Here is an 18346-nt window from a genome sequence, read left to right on the forward strand (position 1 = left end):
AGAAAGAATTTTACCAATTTAATTAAATTTTATTTTTTGTATTTATTTGGCACTTTTTCCTTTCTTCTCAAGTGGCCTTCCCATGATGTTGTTATTTGTCCTTTGTTGCAAGGAATGCAAGTGAATTGGATTTGAGTGAGAGAGGGCTGTGCAAGGTCACCTGCTTCACTTTCTCCTCCAGAGCCATCTGGGTCCAGTTACTTGATATAGATCAGGACTGGAGATGGCCCTTAGCCTCTTCATGGTAGAAAAGGGAGAGAAAGAAAGAAAAACTAAAGCATTGTGACAAATAGGCACTATCAAAGAAAATAGTAATTTTTTATAATAGATTTAGACGGTTGGCTCTCTGAAAGGTGCCAATCTTCATCATGGATCCTCTGGAATTATAGTTGATCATTGCATTGAGCGGAGTTGTTTAAATTTTCCCTTTTTTTTCATTTTATAGTGTTTTTTTAGAACATGTTGCTTTTCTGCTTATATGCACTTCACTCAGAATCAGTTTAAACAAGTATTCACAAGTTTCTCTGAAACAATCCCTTTGTTTCTTATGTCACTAAAATTTTATAAAATTCATATAACAATTTAGCTGCTTCCCAATTAATGTGTATTCTTAAATATCTATTCTTTGTCCCTACCCTCAAAAAAGATATAATATAGATGCTTTTAACATAATTTAGTACCTTATTTTTTATTGATTCTCTTTGGAATATAAACCTGGCAGAAATTGTTCTAGAAGAAAGAATATGCTCAATATGCTTTTCTCCCTTTTCTACCATGGAGAGGCTGAAGGCCATCTCCAGTCCTGATCTATATCTAATAATTGGATCCAGAAGACTCTGGAGGAGAAAGTGAAGCAGGTGACTTTGCACAGCCCTCTCTCACTCAAATCCAATTCATTTGCATGTCATGGCATCCCTTCCTTGATGTAATGGTTCTCTTGGAAAACCAAGGACAAATTTTAAGATACAATTCTCAAATACTTTCCAAATAGCTGGATAGTCATATGTCCATGAACAAAATATCATTGTTCCTGTTTTCCTATAGACTCTCTAATATTAATTATTTTCATTTTTAACATGGTTGACTTTGGTCATATTCAATCAGGGACAAGTTTTAAATTTGCCACTTAAAATTTTGGCATACCTTGAGGGGTTTGTGGGTATCTCTTAACTTCAATAGTGTTTTATGCTTTATTACATAGGCCTTTAACACCTAATTCCATAGGTGAAAGAGGAGACTCTTTGCCTCAGTTGCTGCCTAGCCTTAATCACTGAATGGGTGCAGTCTTAGTAAACCTGAGACCTATTGAAGACCTTAACTTAAAAAGGCTAAGCTCTCCCATTTCATCTAGGACCATCTTTAGTTGTCTTGATTTATATCTTGCAACTGGACCCTGATGGCTCTGGAGGGGTAAGTGAGGCAGTGACCTTACACAGCCTTCTCTGACTCAAATACAATCCACTTGCATGTCATGGCATCTCCTCCTTAATGTCATAGTCTTCTTAAAGAATGAAGGATAAACAAGAATAACAGTAATTAGAAAGTTAGTAACCAGCACATCAGTACCATTTAACCTATTAATATCAATTAGCCTTTATAAAGGCATAATAATTTTACATATATAACAAGGACAAAAATGTAGATTTTTTTCTTCATGTTTTAAGGGTGTAACTGATTTAAACCTCATAAATCTGAAGTGAGACTCATAATTTAATTTAATTTCTACATAGCATTTTCTCACTAGGTTTATGTGCAGATAGGATACAACTTTAGGATAAATCTTTCCACTGAACTTTAACCTTGAAGGTCTTTCCTAAAGGTCACTCTTCTCAGGCATCAATGTTATATTGAATGAAAAAATCACCCAGGACTCTGTCTCCCAGATTTCTATGATTTGTTCTTCTTACCTTGCAAAAATCCTATGATTAGGGAATATACTCCACTCAAGGGACACTATGATCTAAGGAGAGGCTGAGAAATTTCTGAAGCAATTGAGGGTAAAAGCAAGGCTTTTTTTTTTTTTTACAATGCCTTAGCAGTCAATCAAAGAGCCTCTAATTCAACATATGATTAACTAATAAGAATCACTTCTAGAAGATCCACAATATTTCATTCTCTTAAAAACACTTCTCTTACACCTAATCAAGTTTTTCTGAGAGACAATTCATAGCATCCATCATATAAAGACATCACCTGAGATTCTCTGGGAATGCTCAATAACCCCATTATCCATTTAAAAAAATTTTTTTTACCAATTTATGTGTTACATGAAATTCAAGAGTTACTTCAACTTTCATTTCTCTAATTATTACTTACTAAGAACATTTTAAGAATGTGGTTATAGATAGTTTCATTTTATTTTTTCTCTTTAGAAGTGCCTCAGTCTTTGATTATAGCAACTTTCTACAAATATTTTTCCCACTTAATGATTTCTCTCTCATTCTTGATGTCACTAAGTTTATTTATGCAGAAACTTTAATTACATATAATCAAAATTATCCATTTTATATTCTACATTCATCTCTATCCCCTTTTTAGTTATCAGTTGTTTCATTTTCCATAGATTTTCTAATTTCTTAATGGTGAAATACTGTATCTATTTGGAGTTAATTATGATATATGTTACGAGATACTTAAGAATTCCTCATTTCTGTCAAGCTGTTTATCAGTGTTCCCAATATTTGTTTTGGCCAAATAGTGAGTTCTTATCCCAAATATTAGGCTATCATGTGCATTTGCATCATTTTGTCTTTTTCATTGACTTATGAGTCTAGTAGTATGAAAAAAAGATGATGACTACTGCTTTCTAGTGATTTGATATTAGTAAACCCCATTACTTTCCACCTTTTCTATTCTTTCTTTTGATATTCTTGACTTATTTTTCCTCCAGATGAATTTCATGATTTTTCTAGCTCTTTAAGGTGATTCTTGTTGTTTTATTGGTATAACATTGAATAAACAAAATAAGTTAGATTTCGATATTATTTTCACTATATTAGCTTAGCCCAGCAAGGACCAATTAATATTTATCCAATTATTCAAGTCTGTCCTTTCTATGTAAAAAGTGTTTCATATTTATAGTTATACATAGTAAGTTTCTATATGTGGCTTGGTAGATTGACTTCCAAATACTGTTTTATTTTATTGTATTTTAATTTTTATTAATTTGTTTTATTTTTCTGGTTATACATGTATGTTAATTTTTAAATACAATTTTTAAATGAATCATATTGTGAAAAAAAATCAAAACAAAAGGGAAAAACCACGAGAGAGAAGAAAAAAAAAAAAGCAGAAGTGAACATAACATGTGGTGATTTGTACTTAATCTCATAGTTTATTTTTAGATGCAGATGACATTTTTTATTCAAATTCTTTTGGGATTGCTTTGGATCACTGAACCAATGAGAAGAACTAAGTTTTTCATAGTTGATTATTGAACATTCGCGCTGCTATTGTGTACAATATATTCCTAGTTCTGCTTGTTTTGCTCAGTATCAGTTCACATAAATCTTTCTAGGCCTTTCTAAAATCATCTTGTTCATTATTTTTATAGAACAATAATATTCCATTAATTTATTAGACCATAGTTTGTTCAGCCATTCCCCAAGTGATGGACATCTACTCGTTTTCCAATTCTTTGCTACCACAAAAGGACATGGTACAAAAATTTTTACATGTCCCCTCCTCTCTATCTTCATGATTTCATCTAACTGCATGTAGAATTCATCATCATTATCATTACCGTCATCATCTTAAACATGCTGTCATAGGACATGTATTATCATGAGAGACTTCAAATTAAATATTCTGGCAGTAATAGATTTGTCAACAATCTGTCAAAAGAAGTCATAAGACTTAGAATTGGAAAGGACCTTATTTAATAGGTTAGCTGAAGTCTTTAAAGGAGGATAGCAGATAGGAGCGGAGCCAAGATGGCAGAGAAGGCACACAGGACTTTCTATGCTCCTCTCTTACCCTATTAATATTATATTCAGTCTCAAAAATAGGGTTTGATTGCTAAAACTCATAAAGATTATATGTACAACAACTCACCAGGTGAAGATTATCTGGAATTTCGCCAGAAAAGGTTTGTTCTGAGGGGCTTGGGAGAAGATCAACCCCCTGCAGGGGGAGAACTGAAGACAGACAGAGTGAAGCCCCAGGCCGGAAGTAAGAGCACAGATCACAGCACAAGCCCTGGGGCTCCAAGCCTCAGCATAGGGCTTTTCCTTGGAGCAGTTACAAACCTGGACAGCAGTGGGGCACAGCCCCGGGGCAGCCTCTAATCTGCACAGTGGAGGACTAGGCTTGGGGCAGTAAAGCTTTAGCAGGGTGATTTGCTTCCTGGTAGAGACTTCCAGGTGGAGACTTGCTGTCCAAGCTGGGCTGTTCGCTAGTCAGCTGCAGATAACTACAGCCCCACAAGGGGCTCTGGTCTGGGGTAGTGACACTTTCACCACTTGGTCTCTATCCTTGCTAAACCACTCAGCAGTTCTCCACTGGGCTAAATCACCTGAGCTAAATCACCTCCTGTTGGGGGTGGGGAAACTTTCACTCAGAACACTCCGGGAGCCGAGTTACATCTCTCCCTGCTCTGCAGAGGAAGCTGGTAACCCCCTTGCCCTGAAGGCATACCCTAAAGGCTTTAAAAAATGAGTAAAAAAATTAAAAGGACGATTGATAGTTTCTATATATATATATAAAAAAAAGAGCAGGTCTGCAACCCAGAAGAGACTAATACCAAACAGTCACCAGACAATACCCCAAAGGGGAATGTTACCTATCCCCTTTTATATAATACTCTCATAGAAGAGACCATTTAAAAGTCTCAAAAGAGAATTAGAAGAAAAATGGGAAAAGGAAAGAGAAGCTTTGAAATATGAATTGGAAAAGGTAAAAAAAAAAATCTCTGGAAAGTAAGATTTGTGAACAAGAAAGTAAGATTTGTGGATTGGAAAAGACAAAGAACTCACAAGAAAGTAGGATCTGTGAATTGGAAAAAGAAAATAATTCACTAAAAAAAAAAAAAATTAGTGAAATGGAAAAAAATTCCATAGAGCAAAACAATTCATTTAAAAACTCAATTGGACGTATACAGAAAGAAGTAAAAAAAGCTAATGAAGAAAATAATTCATTAAAAATCAGAACTGAACAAATAGAAACTAATGATTCATTGAGACAGCAAGAATCAGTCAAGCAAAACCAAAAAAATGATAAATTGGGAAAAAAAACCATGAAATATCTACTTGGAAAAATGACAAACCTGGAAAATAGATCTAGGAGAGATAATCTGAGATTATTGGATTTTCCGAAAATTATGATGAAAAAAAGAGCCTAGATACTATTTTACAAGAAATCAAAGAGAACTGTCCAGAGGTAATAGAGTCAGAAGGTAAAATAGGCATTGAAAGAATTCATCGACACCTTCTGAAAAAGACCCTAAAATAAAAACTCCATGGAATATTGTGGCCAAATTTTAGAACTATCAGATTAAGAAAAAATATTACAAGCAACCAGAAAAAAAAAAAAAAAACTATTTAAATACAAAGGTGCCACAATAAGGATCACCCAAGATCTGGCTGCCTCCACGTTAAAGGATCGAAGGTCCTGGAATCTGATATTCTGAAAGGCAAAAGAAGTTGGAATGCAGCCAAGAATAAACTACCCAGCTAAACTGAGCATTTTCTTCCAGGGAAGAAGATGGACATTTAATAAAACAGATGAATTCCATTTGTTTCTAAGGAAAAAACCAGAACTAAACAAAAAATCGATCTCCAACCATAGGACTCAAGAGATGCAGAAAAGGTAAAAGGAACTTTTGAGAATTGTATTTCTGTTGTGGATATACAAAAAGACTACATGTATAATTTGATTTTACTGATATAACATAAAAATGGGAAATAGAAATGGAAAATGGATAATGTCAGAAAAGGGTGAAAGGGGGATAAAAAGAGGGAAACTACATCCCACAAAGAGGCAAAGGAAACTTATCATATCTGAAGGAACTCAGAGAAGGAATTGTGTGAATCTTACTCTCATCACAGTTGGCTCAAATACAAAATAATTGACATACTTATTTTACAGAAAATCCTCTCTTGCCTCATTAAAAAGGGGGAGAGGAAAAGGGAAAAGAAAAAGAGTAATAAGGGAAGGGTACAAGAAAGGGGAAGAGATTCAAAGTGGGGGGAGGAAGGGATCCTAAAGAGGGTAAGTGGCATGGTACAAGTGGGGCGCATAAGTTTAAAACTGGGAAAGAGGGTTGGGGGGGGCAAGTAAATGAAAAACATAATCTGGGGATAACAAGATGGCAGGAAATACAGAATTAGTCATTTTAACCATAAATGTGAATGGGATGAACTCTCCCATAAAATGGAGGCTGATAGCAGACTGGATCAAAAGTCAGAACCTTACAATATGTTGTTTACAGGAAACACATTTAAAGCAGGGAGATACATATAGAGTAAAGGTAAAAGGCTGGAGCAGAATCTATTATGTTTCAGGTGAAGTCAAAAATGCAGGGGTAGCCATCCTAATCTCAGATCAAGGAAATGCAAAAATTGATCTAATCAAAAGAGATAAGGAAGGAAACTATATCTTGCTAAAGAGTAGCATAGACAATGAAGTAATATCAATACGAAACATATATACACCAAGTATTATAGCATCTAACTTCCTAAAGGAGAAGTTAAGAGAGTTGCAAGAAGAAATAGACAGCAAAGCTGTAATAGTGGGAGATCTCAACCTTGCACTCTCAGAATTAGACAAATCAAACCACAAAATAAATAAGAAAGAAATCAAAGAAGTAAATATAATATTAGAAAATTAGGTATGATAGATCTTTGGAGAAAACTGAATGGAGACATAAAGGAATATATTTTCTTCTCAGCAGTCCATTCTGAATTGACCATATATTAGGACATAAAGACCTCAAAATTAAATGCAGGAAGGCAGAAATAGTAAATGCTTTCTTTTTCAGACCACGATGCAATAAAAACTACATTCAACAAAAAGTTAGGGGTAAATAGACCAAAAAGTAAATAGAAACTAAATAATTTCATCTTAAAGAATGATTGGGTGAAACAGCAAATTATAGACACAATTAATAATTTTACTCAAGATAATGACAACGAGACATCATACCAAAATTTGTGGGATGCAGCCAAAGCAGTAATAGGAGGAAATTTTATATCCTTAGAGGCTTACTTGAATAAAATTGAGAAAGAGAAGATCATTAAATTGGGCTTGCAACTAAAAAAAACTAAAAAAGACCAAATTAAACCCCCCCAATCAAATACTAAATTTGCAATTCTAAAATTAAAAGGAGAAATTAATAATATTGAAAGTAAAAAAAACTATTGAACTAATAAATAAAACTTAAGAGTTGCTTCTATGAAAAAACCAATAAAATAGATAAGCCTTTGGTAAATCTGATTAGAAAAAGGAGGGAGGAAAATCAAATTGTTAGTCTTAAAAATGAAAAGGGAGAACTTTCCACCAATGAAGAGGAAATTAGAGAAATAATGAGTTACTTTGCCCAACTTTATGTCAATAAATTTAATAACCTAAGTGAAGTGGATGATTACCTTCAAAAATATAGGCTTCCCAGATTAACAGAAGAGGAAGTAAATTGCTTGAATAGTCCCATTTCAGAATAAGAAATAGAACAAGCTATTAATCAACTCCCTAAGAAAAAATCCCCAGGACCAGATGGATTTACATGTGAATTCTACCAAACATTTAAAGAACAATTGGCCCCAAGGCTATATAAATTATTTGATAAAATAGGGAATGAAGGAATCCTACCAAATTCCTTTTATGACACAGACATGGTACTGATACTTAAACCAGGTAGGTTGAAAACAGAGAAAGAAAATTATAGATCAATCTCTCTAATAAATATTGATGCTAAAACCTTAAATAAGATATTAGCAAAAAGACTGCAGAAAATCATCCTCAGGATAATATACTATGATCAAGTAGGATTTATACCAGGAATGCAGGGCTATTAATAACCAAATCAACAAAAACCATATGATCACCTCAATAGATGCAGAAAAAGCATTTGATAAAATCCAACACCCATTCCTATTAAAAACACTTGAGAGTATAGGAATAAATGGACTTTTCCTTTAAATAATCAGCAACATCTATTTAAATCCATCAGTAAGCATCATATGTAATGGGGAAAAACTGGAACCTTTCCCAGTAAGATCAGGAGTGATACAAGGTGGCCCACTATCACCATTACTATTCAATATTATATTAGAAATGCTAGCTTTGGCAATAAGAGTTGAGAAAAAGATTAAAGGAATTAGAGTAGGCAATGAGGAAACTAAATTATCACTCTTTGCTGATGATATGATGGTATAATTAGAGAACCCCAGAGATTCTACTAAAAAGTTATTAGAAATAAGCCACAACTTTAGCAAAGTTGCAGGATACAAAATAAACCCATAAATCATCAGCATTCTTATATATCACCAACAAAATCCAACAGTCAGAGTTACAAAGAGAAATTCTATTTAAAGTAACTACTGATAGTATAAAATACTTAGGAATCTATCTGCGAAGGGAAAATCAGAAACTTTATGAGCAAAACTACAAAACACTTTTCACATAAATTAAATCTGATCTAACCAATTGGCAAAATATTAAATGCTCTTGGATAGGGCAAGCAAATATAATAAAGATGACAATACTACCTAAACTAATCTATTTGTTTAGCACTATACCAATCACACTCCCAAAAAAACTATTTTAATGACCTAGAAAAAATAACAACAAAGTTTATATGGAAATACAAAAGATCAAGAATTTCAAGGGAATTAATGAAAAAAAAAAATCAAATGAAGGTCGCTTAGCTGTACCAGATCTAAAATTATATTATAGAGCAGCAGTTACCAAAACCATTTGGTATTGACCAAGGAATAGATTAGTTGATTAGTGGCATGGGTTAAGTTCAAAGGACAAAACAGTCAATAACTAGCAATCTAGTGTTTGACAAATTCAGAGACCCCAGCTTTTGGGATAAGAACTTACTGTTTGCCAAAAATTGCTGGGAAAATTGGAAACTAGTATGGCAGAAACTAGGCATCGATCCACACTTAACACCGCACATCAAGATAATGTCTTGATAAATAAATTAGAGGAACACAGGAAAATTTCCCCCTCAGACCTGTGGAAGAGGAAGGAATTTATGACTAAAGAAGAACTAGAGATCATTAGTGATCACAAAATAGAAAATTTTGATTATATCAAACTGAAAAGTTTTTGTACCAACAAAACTAATGCAGACAAGATTAGAAGGGAAGCAATAAACTGGGAAAATATTTTTACAGTCAAAGGTTCTGATAAGGGACTCATTTCCAAAATATATAGAGAATTGACTCTAATTTATAAGAAATCAAGCCATTCTCCAATTGATAAATGGTCAAAGGATATGCACAGACAATTCTCAGATGAAGAAATTGAAATTATTTCTAGTCATATGAAAAGATGCTCCAAATCATTATTAATCAGAGAAATGCAAATTAAGACAACTCTGAGATACCACTACACACCTGTCAGACTGGCTAGAATGACAGGGAAAGATAATACGGAATGTTGGAGGGGATGTAGGAAAATAGGGACACTAATACATTGTTGGTGGAATTGTGAATACATCCAACCATTCTGGAGACCAATTTGGAACTATGCTCAAAAAATTATCAAATTGTGCATACCCTTTGATCCAGCAGTATTACTACTGGGCTTGTATCCCAAAGAGATCATAAAGAAGGGAAAGGGATCTGTATGTGCATGAATGTTTGTGGCAGCCCTCTTTGTAGTGGCTAGAAACTGGAAACTGAGTAGATGCCCATCAATTGGAGAATGGCTGAATAAATTGTGGTATATGAATATTATGGAATATTATTGTTCAGTAAGCATTGACCAACAGGACAATTTCCGAAAGGCTTGGAGAGTTTTGTTGTTGTGGTTATGGTTGTGGTTGTGGTTTTGTTCTCCATTGAAGCATAAATAATACTTCTCCAGCTCTTTTATGTCTGAGTCTTTGTTTCAATTGTGATTCTTATAAACAACATATTAGCAATTGTTATGCTTCTTTTGCTAAGCTGTTGATTTTCTAGCATTGCTCTCATTTTTTTTCCAGCCAAAGTTGGGAGAGATTTGGTCTCTTAGCTTCTCATAATCTTTTTTGGCTTGAAAATCTCTATCTCAGAAGAAGAGCCAAAATGAAAGCGAAGAGACGTACTCAATTGAGCTCTCTCAAATTCCCCTCTGAACATTTCCAAAATAAATAGAATTCTGGAGTGGCAGAATCAACAAATGATTGGTTGGGTGATATAATTTTCCAGCCAAAAGCAACTTAGGAAATTGACAATAGAGGTCTATGTCCCTAGGGTGGTGGTAGGGACCCAGGAGCACAACAAAGGTACCACAAGCCAAGTTTTAGGAGTAGCTGCATTGGAATTAAAAGAAACTTTCAGAATGTTTAACCTATGAAATATGGGGAATTGAATAACTGGTTGGAAAAAGATTGCAGAATACTTTTTTATTGGTTCTGGATTCAGGACCTTGTTGCATTTCCCTATTCAGTTCTGGATCCTAGTTTGTAGTCCAAAAGGAGCAATGGCACTTAAAGCCACAGAAAACAGAGACCAGGATCTAATTCCAGGGTGGAGATCAGTGTTTGTGTCACTCGACAGAGAATAGGGAATCTATTCTCAATTCCAAGACAGAGTGCTTAGCTAAGTACTTGTTTATTCTACCATTTTTGTTCCTCTTCTGTCAGAAGGAACTTTTGAACCAGTAAGAATTATAGAAACTTAGAGGCCAGATCTCTCCTACATTCTAGATGGAGTTAGAAACAATCTGAGATAATAAAAAAGAGACTTCTATCAATCCTAAACTAAGGGTCAATGTCCTGGCTAAAAGTGCATTGATTCATCCAGCTGATGATACAGTTTTTATAATCTTATCATCAGCTCATTGAAGAGTAAGTTCATGAAAACTAGCAGATTAACTTATTTGAAAGTTGTTGTATCTTGAAAAGATTTCATTGGCTGAGCAACATTCCTGGTACATTAGAACTGTAGCCCAATAGCTTCTGTCCCCAAACTACAATTATAACATCATGGAATTAGAAGATGTGTTAAAGGAAATTCATTCTAATAGATCCATAATCAATAAGCTCTTCTCTAACATTCTTGAAGAAATAGTTCCCCATGTACTTTTGGAAGACTTTTTTTTGAGGGAGCAGGAAAAAAAATCATGTACATGTGTGAGTAAATCACACAGGAAGAGAATAATTTACAAATAGAACACCTAAGGGAGAAGTTAGGAAATACTTATGTATATAATAATTCTTACTGAGTTTAAAGATATTCTTAGTGATAAAAGTAAGATTCAAGTGCATTTCAGACATATCAACTTTGTATGCAAAGGCAAAGAGATGGGAAATGGACTGCTTCAGCAAGGACTACCAAATAAACCAATTGGGCTAAAACATAATGTGTGTTAAAATGAGAGGTAAGGACTAATGCAGAAAAGTTGATATGGAACTGGATTACAAAAAAAAAAAAAAAAAACAATAAAAACAAGAACAAAACAAAGTGAAAAATTAAAAAGAAGATGAATTTACATTTTATAGATGATAGGGATTCATTTAACCTTTTAAAATAAAAATATGGCATGAAATATGAATTTTGAATATTAGGTAAAGATGATCTGGAATGAGAAAAAATGATGCAGGGAGAACCATTAGGAAACTAATTTCAATAGGATAGGCAAGAAAGAGTGGAATCCTGGATTCTGAAAGTTAGGAGGAGGGCAAAGAAATATGAAATTATGCCCAGAGAGCAGGAAAAGAACAAAAAAGAAGAGGAGAAAAAGAAAAATAATAAGACAGATATAATAATATTCTTCAGTTTCTGCTCAGACTGATAAACTGTGTCCCCAGAGGACAGCTACTACAACTCTTGGATAGTACTAAAAAGGACTATAAAACATGTGAGATGAATAAGGATTTGTCATTTCCTATAATAGGACAAGCTATTGTACTGTACTAGAACTTCCCCTGGTCTTAAAGTTAGGAGGATCTGGGATTGAATTAGATTTCTTTTAATTACCAGCTATATTTTCATGGGCAAATGTTTGGATTTTCCTGATTCTTGCTAATCTTTTCCATGAAATATGAATGAAATATAAATGTGGACAATAATTGTTAGCACCTACCTCATTCACTGAAGTCTAAGTTTTTAACATGTGGGGACAGCAAAATCTTGCTCAACTTCTGTTTCAAATACTTAGTAGTTGTGTGACCCAGAATTATTACATTATGATCTATAAGTCTCCAATTCCTTATTTGTCAAACAGGCACAAATTCTCTCCTATTTAATGACCAAAATCATGGTAAGGATTAAATGAGGTAACATTTGGAAACATTTTGCAAAACTTAATGTGCTCCAGATGAAAAAAAAAAAAAAACTGACAAATAGCATTTAGTATATCCATATAGAATAATGGTGTATAACATCATTTTATATATATGTACATATTTGTGTCTAATGGTAACCATCTCTAGAGCAGAAGATAGAGAGGAAGGAAAAGAAAGTTACATGATAATTTTATTGTATATTTAAAAGGAAAAGAAGTTGTAGATAAAAGATTTGCATTTTATGAACAAATCTCTTTTTTTTCTAAATTATTTTTATTTCTTAAATTCAGAATAAAAATCGACAAGTTTTTTTAAGTTAATTGATACATTTTGTTTTTATATTAAAAACCATATAATTTATTCATATTTCTGTCTTCTGTGCACTGAGTTTTCCATTTCATTAATTGTGACAGTGATTATGTTGATTTGGGTATAATAGTGATGATGATGATATATAGATACATTCATCATAGTAATGTGATGAAGATTTGTTGTATCATTCAGATTGGTGATGAGTTTGGACTCATTGGTTCCTTAACTTTCTTTTTTTTTCCATTTTTAAAAATTTATTGATTTTTAATATACATTGTTTTATGAATCATGTTGGGAGAGAAAAATCAGAGCAAAGGGGAAAAAAACCATGGGAGAAATAACAAAACAGAAAAAAGAAGTGAAAATAGCATATATTAGTTTATATTCAGTCACCATAGTTCTTCTGGATGTAAATAGCATTTTTTGTCCAAAATCTATTGGATTGCTTTGGATCACTGAACCCCTGGAAAGAACCAAGTTTCATTATTGATCATCTTTCATTCTTGCTATTATTATGTATAATGTATCCCTGCTTGTTTTGCTCAGGATCAGTTCATGTAAACCTTTCCAGGTCTCTACAAAATCATCTTGTTCAGCATTTCTTATAGAAACAATAATATTTTGTTATCTTCATATACAACAACTTGTTTAGCCATTCTCCAAGTGATGGATATCTAATTCATTTTCCAATTTTTGCTACTACAAAAAAAACTGCTACTAACATTTTTGTATATGTAAGCTCTTTTCCCTGCTTTATGATTTCCTTGGGATACAGAATGACACTGTGTGTAGTAATGACACACTAGGTCAAAGAGTGTGAACAATTTCATAGGCCTTGGGGCATAGTTCCATATTATTCTCTAGAATGGTTGAATTACTTCACAACTCCACCAACAATGTATTAGTGTCCCAGTTTTCCCATATTCCTTGCAACATTTATCATTATCTTTTTCTGTCATCTTGGCCAATCTGAGAGACATAAGGTGGCACCTCAGAGTTGTTTTAATTTGCATTTCTCTAATCAATAGTGATTTATAGCATTTTTTTTTTCATATAACTACAGATGAATTTAAAGTGTATGCTGATATGTTTGAATCAGAGTATCTAGGTAATGTTATTAATTTAAACCCCCAGTCCTAAAAAAAAACTGTAGACAGGGTGCGCTGAGTTGATGCTCATCAGACAAATTTCAAGACCCTAGCTTAAAAACACTAGAGTCTGACACTCCATTCATGGCCCTCTCCAATTACTTTGATCTTGTTGGTGGATCCAGATGATTCTGAAGGAGAATGTGAGATTGGTGACTTGGTGACTTTGTACTCACTCTCACTTAAATTCAACCTACTTGCATGTCATGGCATTGCCTACTTCATGCCATGATTCTGTTTGGGAACAAAGGACAAGCAACAACAACCTCTGGGAATATTCACCTATCTGCTTTCCACTTACACAAATCATTTATTTCCTTTAAGGCCAAGATCAATTCAAATCTCCTAAATGTCATTTATTTGACAATCCTAACCATTGTTAAATGCAGTTATACAAACAAGGCAAGGTCCCAATAAACAGTAGTCAAAAAACCTAAAGATTTTCCCTATTTTCTGAACACTTTAAAAAAAATTCAACACATAATACAAATTATATAATGTTGCACATTGATTGTTTCATGTGTCTTCATCTATTCTCCTTAACTAAGTTCTTAAGAGACATTAGATCTTTAATGGTTTCAATCTTTGCTAAGCTAAATTAGTTCCTAAAGGACTAGAATAGTGTGTATAGGTGTGCATATGTATGTTATGTATTTGTGTGTTCAGCATTTGCATGTGTGCACACATGAATTTCTAATTGTTTTCTCCATCAAGAACAATGAAACTTCTGCATTTGAACCCTGACATCATTGTCCAATAAAGGTTTAAAAAGAAGGTAAAAATAGAAATGTGTACAATAAATAAAGAAAAAAGAAGTTGCATTGGACCAAGTGCATATTGAGTACATTTCTGCTTTAATCAACACAGTTAAGACTATGTTAAAAAACTAGAATTTACGTTATTTTAGTGAGGAAAGAACAAAATTATAGGATAAGTAGGTTAAGAGGATCCTCTACCTTTTGATACATAAAAATATGAATGAGGGAACATGAATAATTCTGACTTATATACCTACACTCCTGCCTATACAAATCTTTAAAATAGTCATCTATATGTGACTGGGATCACAAAAAGTTGTCACAATTGAAATGACTGAACAGTAACAACCATAATACATGAGTCTAGGGAAGACTTAATGATAATATCAGTAAGAAACACACAGATAGTCACTAGTGGTATTCAATAATCAGACACACATTTATCATTTCACAGATGTTGTAGAAAGATATAGAGAATATAAAATTCCAAGTTATTTGTGATTTGTTCATTATTAAGAAAAATGAAGTGGTTGAACAAAAATTTTGCTTTACAATATCTTTTATTATGGGTCTTCTCCCATCTATGTTGTTGGAAATTATTTGAAGATTTAAATGCAGAAATAGCCTTGTTTAGTGAGTCTTTAATTATAACCATTAGACAAAACATAAAATATTTATTATATGCATGTTTGCCAAGATTGTTCACCACTGTAATAAAATAAATTTAATATAGAGTGCAAACTGAAGAGAAAATACCTGAGTATTTTGTTCTCCAATTTCTCTTGGAGAATTGCATTGTTTGCATTCCATTCTTGACATCTGTACACATTCATAGGAGTTTGGCCTGGCCATTCAATTAGGAAAGACCAAGAGGATGCTGAATATCTATTACCCTCATTTCAACATGCATACCATAACATATAAATCTTGTCCAATAGCATACAAATAAAGGATAAAGGGTGCAAGTAAACAGTAGCTTAGACACAGAGGTTGAGAGTGAAAATCTTTAGAAAATGATGAAGTTCCTTTGCTGATTCTAAGCTTCCCATGAAAATACTCATATGTTTAGTAGCAACATTCTGCAATTGTCCTTATAAGTCAATAAGATCTGAAATATCATAATCTGTGAAAAATTAAAAGTGAATATAATCCAAAGGCTAATGAAGGATATGGTGGGTATGAGGAAGCTGTAGCATATATGACAGGAAGAGAAAATAGATTTCTAGACAATGTATGGAAAGTAGTAAGTTCTCATTTATTTTACTTGACATATTTTGTGAATGTAAGGGATGTAAAAATAAAGGAGAACAGAACAGTCAGTATTCTGCTGAACCTTTTACAATTTTAAGAAAAGGCTAGGAAGTATAAGGAAGCATTTTTGGAAAAGATCCTTTTGGTGAACTAATGAAAAAATAAAGGCAAAAGTTCTTTTGAAATTCTCTGGAAAATTCTCTAGGAATTCTCTGGGAAACCTCTATAACTTAAAAATTTGTGGCAAGTGTTATTTCTTTTTATTCTATTGAGAACAGGGATGAAGAATTGAATAAAGAAAGTTCAATCATTTTTGTTATAGTAACCCCAAATACATACTCATAACCCCATCTACAAGGGAGGCCAAATCTGACAGACCCATTGAATTCAGAAATTTTGATCTTCAGTGGATTATGCTTCTTAGATTTCTTGCATTAAGTTTTTCATTAAGATTCATTAAGCCATCTAGGAACTAAAAACAACTATGTTGCCTATAAAGGGGCAAAAATTCAGGTCAGAAACAGAGGGGATCAAAGCTCAAGTGATGATCAATAATAGGAGGAAGACTGTGAATAATCCCTGTACTTTGAGCCTGGAGGAGACAGTAAAACTTGTTATGTCGACATCCTCCTCTTTCTCCTCCTTCTCTTCTTCTTCTGTATCAGTCAACTTATTTCATTTACTTAGTTTCCTCTAATTTGTTCCACTTTTTTTTGGGGGGGGGAGGATTTCCCACACACATGACCTTTTTCCTCTTTTCCCTCTCATCTCTGTTGTTTCTCTCCTCGCCTCTCTTCTACTCCTTCACTTGGGTGAGAGTAATAATATTTCTAATGGAAAGCATAACAATTCTATAAAAATTCATTGTGTTTTTCAGAGTTCTAACTGGCTTCCATACCAGTAAAATAGATGTGTAGATTAGACTCTTAAAGACAATTTTCATTAAGCTTGATTGTATAAAACAGATGGAGAGACAGCATATTTCACTTCTGTTGCATTTGTGAAGAAAATAGGTAGAAAATTATTGCAAGATGAATTCTGTAATTAAAAAACAATTTGGATTGATTTAACAGTTGACTTAACATTTTTAGTCTTTCTTTACAGAATAAGATGGCAGAACTTCTATTAATTTTTTCCCAAAAAATTATAAGCAAGGCACTTAGAATTTTTTTATTGTTCTGCTCTTCTTAGTCATTCAATCTTATGACTAACCTATAGTTTTTGCCACTCTAAAGATTTACTTTTGAAAAAATTTTTGGATAGCAAAAGGTCATCTACTTTTATTTTTTTATTTTTAATATTTTTGAAATACATGCAAAGATTCATGATTGCAAAACCTTCTTTTTCAAATTTTCCCTCCTCTCTTCCCTTCCCCCCCATCTCCTCTCCTGCACAGTAAGTAATCCAACATAGGTTAAACATATTCAATTCTTCTATAAAAATTTCCACATTTATCATGCTGTACAAGAAAAATCAAATCAAAAGGGGGGAGAATGGGAAAGGAGAAAAAAGCAAGAAAACAATAACAAAAAAAGATGAAAATATCATGTTGTCACATTCAATCCCTACAATCTTCTTTCTGGATGCAGATGGCTCTCTCCATCCCAAATCTATTAGAATTGATCTGAATCACCTTATTGTTGAAAAGAGTCAAGCCATAAGAGTTGAGCATCACATAATTTTGTTGCCATGTGCAATGATCTCCTGCTTCTGCACATTCACTTAGCATCAGTTTATGTATGTCTCTCCAGACATTCCTGAAATCAATCTTCTGATCATTTCTTATAGAACAATAATATTCCATTACATTCATAGACTATACCTTATTCAGATTTTTCCAAAATGATGGACATACATTTTACAGTTCTTTGCCATCACCAAAAAGGGCTGTTACAAACACTTTGCACATGTGGGTCCTTTTCCCATTTTTATGATCTCTTCACGATACAAACCCAGTAGGAACACTGCTGAAGCAAAGGATATGAACAATTTAGCCCTTTGGGCATAGTTCCAAATTGTTCTCTGGAATGGTTGAATCAGCTCATAACTCCACCAATAATGTATGTGTCCTAGTTTTCCCACATCCCCTCCAATATTTATTGTTATCTTTTCTTGTTTTCTTAGTCAATATGAAAAATGTACAATGGTACCTCAGAGTTGTCTTAATTTGCATTTTCTCTAATCAATAAGTGATTTAAAATATTTTGTCATATGACTATGTTTTAATCTTTTCATCTGAAAATTGTTTATATCCTTTGACTATTTATCACTTGGAGAATGGCTTGTCTTTTTAAAATTTGAGTCAATTCTCTATATAATTTAGAAATGAAGCTTTTATGAGTCTCCTTGTCTATAAATACTTTTTCACAGTTTTCTGCTTTCCTTTCACTTTTGACTGCATTGATTTTGTTAGTGCAAACCCCTTTTTAATTTAATATAAC

This window comes from Antechinus flavipes, chromosome 1, assembly GCF_016432865.1.
Source record: "Antechinus flavipes isolate AdamAnt ecotype Samford, QLD, Australia chromosome 1, AdamAnt_v2, whole genome shotgun sequence".
NCBI classification, from domain to species: domain Eukaryota; kingdom Metazoa; phylum Chordata; class Mammalia; order Dasyuromorphia; family Dasyuridae; genus Antechinus; species Antechinus flavipes.